This window comes from Peromyscus eremicus, chromosome 2 (assembly GCF_949786415.1).
Source record: "Peromyscus eremicus chromosome 2, PerEre_H2_v1, whole genome shotgun sequence".
Classification (NCBI taxonomy): Eukaryota; Metazoa; Chordata; class Mammalia; order Rodentia; family Cricetidae; genus Peromyscus; species Peromyscus eremicus.
This window is the reverse complement of record NC_081417.1, coordinates 88,980,909-88,988,848: the sequence shown is the minus strand read 5'-3', so window position 1 is coordinate 88,988,848 and position 7,940 is coordinate 88,980,909.

Sequence of the window (7,940 nt, the reverse complement as noted above, 5' to 3'; positions counted from 1 at the left end):
CTTGTGACCAATAGGACACAAGATTGTATGATATTTTTCTACCCTATTATTTGGCTTGACCTTCCCTCATATGCTCCCTCATCTCCCCTACATACCGCTCCTCCTTCTTTAAATCATTTCATACTCAGCATTCCCTTTCTCTTCTTTTATATCATCTATAATCTACAATCCATTCATTCTTAAGCCCTCCCCCAAGGCTTCTATCTAAATTTCTGGCCTCCAAAGGAGCTCTAAGGTAAACACCAAAGATTAATGATTCAAAACTAAAATCCACATAAAAAAAGAATGTATGGCATCTGTTTTCCAATGCCTGGGTAACCTCACTCAGTATAATGTTTTCGAGTTTTGTTCATTTAGCTTCTTTTCATAATTTCATTGTTCTTTACAACTAAATAAAATTAATAATCCTAATTCTAATTGTCCCTTTAGAAGACTGTATTTTATATCGGCTTCATTGGAAGGCTCCCTTCTATTGCCTTGCAATTTACTACCTACCTGACCTCTGTGTCTATTTTAACAAAACACACATATCTGAAGCCTAAAAGCTAATATCAATATATGAGAGAAAACACAATCTTTGTCTTTCTGGTTCTGAGCTACTTCACTCAGGATGATTGTCTCTAGCTCTATTCATTGGGAAATTTCATAATTTTATTTTTCTTAACAGTTGAATAATATTCTATGTGTAAATACACCATATTTTCATTTTCTACTCATCAACTGATGGATATCTAGGTTGTTTATAGTTTCTGGCTTTTATGAATAGAGCAGAATTGAACATGGATGAGCAAGTATCTCCGTAACAAGTTGTAGATTCCAGTGTTTTCATGCATGAGAGTGGAATATTATTCAGTGTTTTCTAGGTTAATAGAACTGACAGAATGAATATACATATAAAACATCTTATATGTTGTGACCTAGATAGTTCAACAATGCCTGTTTCCTAATAGACAAGCCAAAACTCCAGAGGTTGTTTAGTCTACAAGGCAGATGTCTCAGCTGCTTATAGGTACCAAGCCATGTGGCTAAACATAAATAAGAATTATGAGTTAATTTAAGTAAAAGAGCTAGTCAGTAATAAGCTTGAATTAATGGCCATACAGTTTGTAAATAATATAAGGCTCTGTGTGTTGACTTGGGTCCCAGCGGCTGCAGGACTGGCTAGTGAGAGAGATTTGTCCTGACTGTGGGTCAGGTGGGACACAGGAAAACTTCAGCTACATCACATGTTTTATTAAACTTGGCCATTCTAACTGAGGTAAAACAAAATATCAAGTATTCTTAATGGGCATTTTCCTCATGGATTAGAGTGTTGAAAATGTTTTCAGTGTTTCTATACCACTTTTTTCTTTTTAGGATACTCAATTTAATTGTATACCTCATATTTTAATTGGGTTATTTGATGGTCAGTTATTATAGTACTTTACATATTCTGCATAATAATCTTCTGTCATATAAATAATTAGTAAAAAATTTTTTCCATTCTCTAAGCTGCCTCTTTATTTAAGTGGTGATATCCTTTGCTTCACAGAAGCTTTTTTTTCTTCACAAGGTTCCATTTATTCATCATTGGTTTTAATGCTTGCACTATTGAGGCTCTGTTCAGAAAGTCCTTTCCTGCGCCAATGAATTCAGCATATTCACTACTTTCCTTTCTATCTAATTGATGATATCAGGTCTTCTGTTGAGGTTCTTGATCCATTTTGAGTTGAATTTTATGCAAGGTGATAGATATGTGTCTATTTTTCTTTCTTCTAGATGCAGCTATCCAGTTTGACCCACACCATTTATTGAAGATATTGTCTTTCTTCCTATATGTAATTTTGGCATCTTTGTTTAAAAAAGTCAGATGTCTAAAGTATGTGCAGTAATTTCTATGTCTTCAATTCTTCACATGTCTGTTTTTATGCTAATGCCATGCTGTTTTCATTAGTATAGCTGTGTAGTACATTTGAAGTCTGGAATGAATTATAACTATTCTTTTGAACTTGGAGTCTTGGTTTTCTTTTAAGTTATTCTCATTCAGGTCCATTACTGTGAGATTCATGATTTGGAGAGAGGCATATTTTCTAATTGTAAATGTTGTTCATATTTTCCTAGAAACTTTGACACCTGGAATTGGATTGTTGTTCATGTCTCTTGATATAAGTTTTTAACTCTAACAGGGAGGAAGGCTTGGTGTTTATGGGTTATTAAAGGGATAAAGCTCTTGCTAAGGCCATGTGGTTGACTCGAATCACAAGGTACAACAGGGGACTGTTTGACTTTATAAGAGACCTGAGAGCATGGAACTGAGGAGGTGGTGCCTAACAAGGAGTAGGGATACTGGATCTCTCACCTGCTTGCAGAGGTTGGGTGGGGGAAGGTACTCAGAGTAAGCTCCTGTGAGTGACTTGAGTGGAACCTATGGTGGAGAAGACAGATTACTCTGCTGTTCACCAGATGCAGAGAGCCTCATGGGCTGTGCACATAGAGCAAGTTCCCAAGGCAGCATGAACAGGCTACGTATGAACTTATTAGCATTAAAATTAGAAATCACTATCTACTACACATTTTTATCAACAATCCAGAAAATATTTGTGCACTAGGCATATTCACTTTATTCCAAGGCTGCTGATTATTATTATTATTATTATTATTATTATTATTATTATTATTCTTTTACAAAAACAGGATGAACAACAAAACTTCTGATGCAAATACTTGTCAATTTAATTTTGCCTGAGATACATTTGTTGTACCTTTCAGAAATGGCAGAGCAAATCCAAAAACTCTTTGTAGAACCTGTGACTGCTAACTAATATGTGTCCTAGACACTTCTTAAGGCTGAATCATTAGAATCCCCTATCATTGTTATTGCAGTAAGTTCATTGTTATCTTGTAGAGAAGAGCTTTCTGTAGTGATGGAAATATTCTTTCTGTGAGTCTGATAGGGAGGCCAGTAGTCCATTTGATGATGGAACATTTAATTCACGGCCAGTGAGAATAAATAATGGATGTTAAATTTTAATTTCACTAAAGTTAAATATTTTTAGTTTAAATTAGTTTAACTTAAATTAATTTGTATTCAAGTTCAAATATAAATAGATTACCACTGGATACCCTATTGGATGAAATAGCTCTGGACTATATCCATTCCTTAATATTCTGACTTAATTATAGTATTCCCTAAATGAGAAAATAGTTCAATAAAGCCCTAATTGATCATGAAATCTGGGTTATTTGATTTCACACATAGCCCGACGTTGCCAATGAGACCAATCACAAGAATGAAGTTCCTGGGGGGTGGGGGAGATTAGGGTTACAAAGATAACTAAAAGATAAATGTTAAACTAGCCTAACATAAAATGATTGATATAAAAGAATACAGCTGAAGAGAAAAACAAAAAATAGAAGAAAAAGGAAGATTATCTACATTTCTTTCTAACAGTACAGAAGCTCATCTGTATAGGCCAAAAACTGTTCATACTTAAGTAGGATGGATAAGTTCTAGTGATATATAGCACAGTAAGAATGAGATGGCTACGGCTGCAATAATTCATTGTATATTTTAAGCTAGCATAAAAGATTTGAATGTTCACACTGTACAAATCTGGTAAATATTTGATAGAATGCACAGGTTGATTTGATTATTACACATTATATACATGTATCAAAATTATATATCTGTCATAAAGGTTCTTATTGTACCTCAAATTACCTTAACTTAGTAACAACCAAGTGCTAATGGTTAATTCATGATGTGATGTGTAATTCATGACTCTTTTGTTATATGTACTTACATAAAACCAGTAAAAATTCATTTTCCTCAAACTGGTGAGATGGCTCAGCATTGAAGAGCACAAGCTAGTCTTGTAGAGGACCTGGGTTCAATTTCCAGCACCTACATGGTGGCTCACAACTATCTGTAACTCTTGTTCTAAATAACATAACACTGTCTTCTGACCTCTGTGAGCACAAGGTATGCTTGTGGTATACAGATAGACATGCAGGGAAATAGCTATGTACTTAAAAAAATTAAAATGAAAAAAATAAATAAATAAAAAACTTCAGTTTCCTAGCACTGAGATTTTTCTTCCTTTATTATGTGAATTAATTTTAATTAATGGGTCTCAAATGAGTTGCCCTAAACTGGCTACTGTGGAGTTCCCATCAGCTGATAACTAGACTCTAACTGATGGTGAATCTTTGCAACTCTCAAAAGGCTTATTAAATTGTGATCTGATTTATCCTTTGTTTTTCTGGAATGCAGACACAAACCAAATATGTCCTTCAGTATAAGTTACTAGAATTCGACTAGTATTGCTTTAGGTGTTAAAAATACATGATGAGATAATATGAAAATTGTGCCTCTCTTTAAAAGAACTAGAAATGACATTTCACACAAAGTATCACAGAACTAAGGGTCTTTTCATTTGTCAGTAATGTGTTTTTCAGAGTCTCTGGGTTGGTGACCTGGATTTGACTGTATGATAATAGTTGAACTTTTTAAGTACATCTAGTTCCCCAAAATTCTGTTCTTAATATCTACTATGATATAGCATTATAAAGTTATTTCTAGGACAGCTAAAGGCATCATCATTCTTCCAAATAAGTAAGTTTCATTATAAAATAAATCTTCATACTTTTTTTCTTACTACCAAAATTAGTCTACAAAAAAAATCAACTTACAAAAATCAGTAGGCTTTCTATATAACATCAAAGATAACAGACATATTCCTATTTATAGTTGTCTCTGTCTCTAAGTAATATATATATATATATATATATATATATATATATATATATATATATATATATAATGCGTGTGTTTATACCAATGAGATGAAAGTCCTCTATAATCAAAACTTTAAATCTCTGAAAAAATATTGAGGAAGATAATAGAAGATAGAAAGACACCCCATTTTGATGAATTGATAAAGTTAGGAGTCAGGAAGCCAAGCAATGTCTATGGGTGCTGGTCGCACTTCCTCCTTTTTATTAAGGCCCCAGGTGGAGCTCCGGGATTCCAACTAGCGAGAAAGAGTAGGGTTTATGTGAGCGAGAATTGTTTAGACCAAGGTTGGATAAAGCACAGGGACAAACAGTCAAACGAATGGAAACACATGAACTATGCACCAATGGCTGAGGGGCCCCCAACTGGATCAGACCCTCTGAATGGGTGAGACAGTTGATTGGCTTGATCTGTTTGGGAGGCATACAGGCAGTGGGCGTGGGTCCTGTGCTCAGTGCATGAGTTAGCTGTTTGAAACCTGGGGCTTATGCAGGGTCACTTGGCTTGGCCTGGGAGGAGGGGACTGGACCTGCCTGGACTGAGTCTACCAGGTTGATCTCAGTCCGTGGGGGAGGCTTTGCCCTGGAGGAGGTGGGAATGGGGGGTGGGCTGGGGGGAAGGGGAAGGGGCGAGAGGGAGGAGAACAAGGGAATCCGTGGCTGATATGTAGAACTGAATTGTATTGCAAAATAAAATTAAAAAAAAAAAAAAAGACTGGGAAGGTGGGAGGGGCGGGAGGAATGGGGAGAGGAGGATCTGTGATTCGCATATAAAATGAATAAAAAAATTCCTTAATAAAAAAGAAAAAGATGAGATTCCAGCACATGGGTGGTGGAGTCCACATTTACAATGCATTTTTCAAATTCAGTTAAACCAACTCTCTTACAGATGTACCCAAATGTTTGTCTCCTAAGTGAGTCTGGAACTTGCCAAATTGGCAATCAAAATTAGCCATCACAGTAATAATCGTTATCATTTAAAGAAATGCTGATTAGATATTTCTTTTAAGAGTAGTTCATTATTACCTTACCCAGAATATTTACCTGATATGATATAGGCCTGTTTTGCCACAGTTCATCCACAATATATAGCTAGCTGTATATCTGCCCCAGTCTTTCTATCCTTGTATTTCTCCAACAGAGTGTTTTACAGATGGTAGATATTCAACAAAATTATGAGTTAATTGGTAGTCTTTCTTATACATAATTATAAGGCCACATTTAACAGAAATTGAAAATAAAGACTATAAATTTAGTTGAATCAAGCTATTTCATTACCTTAAATCCATCGAAAACTTGAAAAAGTCAAAAAGCAAGTTGAAAGAGATCAACTAGTTTCATTTGAAAGGACAACTTATGTGTACCTAAGAAACAGTGATGTAGGAGAAGAGGAGGAAATACAGAGATTAACTGGAGGAACTGAAAAATGCACAGATGTTCTGCTGTTTCAAAGCTCATGCACCCATGTGAAGCTAGAATAATTTCATTTACGTAATTAAGGAATTTCCAACCAGACTCTTCAATTGCATTAATGCAAAGAAATTTAAAATTGACGCCAATAAGTAATACAAATAGGCATAGTAGTAAATCCAACCATTTAATTCTCTTCTGTTTTTCTTATTTTATTGTCTGTTAACATCATCTCCCCCTCTCACACACACGCAAACACACAAAACACACAATGCACACACACACTTACAAATATATCTAAAGTAAAATAAAATCAGCCACACGGAAAATTCTTTCTAGGGTTTCTTTTGGAACAGTCACTGAGATCAGTCAGCCTGAAGAAACTAAATTCTATCCCAACTCCACCATTTAATAAACTTTGACAAATCATATAACCTCTCAGGTTCAGTTTTTTGTGTAGAAAATGGGTCAGATAATATTCAGCTTGAGGTCTCCTGAGAGAGTTCAGTTGGGTGAGATAGATAGAAATTCCTAATGAACCTGCAGGAAAAGTGAGAACTAAATAAAAGTACCCCCTTTTAATGAAGTTTTCTCTTAAGAAGTTAGTTTCAGTATGGTACAGAGCAGGGCCTGAATTTCTTCTCTCACTTAAACACCTGCTAATGTCCTTTATGCAGTGTATAAGCTCTGTTTTCACAAAAGAAACCTGAACATTTCTGCACAGTGAATCAGTACATAAACCTTAAATAACATCTCTCTTTTTGCCTTTTCACCAGTGAATTTGTAGGAGTAGTTCTTCAAATCCTATGGTTATCATTCACAAGGAGGTAGAAAAAAAATCTTCTCAGTTTTGGGTACAAAAGAGTAAAAGATCTGAACCACATAGTAGTGTTTTTAACTGTCACAGAAAATGGATGTGTAGACTCAGCACTGGCCTTGGTTCTTCAGCAGAGGTTGGATGATTCAGAGTTCTATATTAAGATAAGACCTAGAATAAGCAGCAGGATCTGCCAAAGAGAAAAATATTCTATATAGTTCTCCCTCTGTAATGTATTGCAAGGTGACCATGGGTCACATATTTAGAGTCATAATTCCTTAATCTACAAAGCAATGATTATACCTTCCCTATTCCTTATGCCCCCACATTTTTTAGGTATAAATTACTTGTATATATGAACTTCAAATAAAGCAGCTAATTATGCATTTTTGATCTGCTAAATTAATTTAAAATCAAAGCAACAGGAATTGGAGATACAGCACAGTGGTTAACAGGATTGGCTGCTCTTGCAGAGAACCTGGGTTTGATTCCCAGCACCTATATTATCTCTCACAACCATTTGGACCTCCAGTTCCACAGAAATTGATGTCTCCTTCTGGCATCTGTGCTCACCACATGCACATGTTGCATAGATATACTTGCAAGCAAAATATTCAAATATGTAAAATGAAATAGATAGATAGATGATAGATAGATAGATAGATAGATAGATAGATAGATAGATAGATAGATAGACAGACAGACAAGATTATTGCAACAGAGGAGTTGAGTTATTGGGCATGGAAGTATGTTCCTGTAACCCCAGTACTGGAGATGGGAAATGGAAAGAGGTAGAGCTCTAAAACTTGTTCCTTCAGAGACCCTGTATGGAAAAAAAGGTGTAAAGTGATAAATGAAGGTGTTTTTTTACCACAAAAGCATGTGCAACATTCATGTCTTCATGTGTGTTTAGACACATAAGCATGCATATGTCATATAC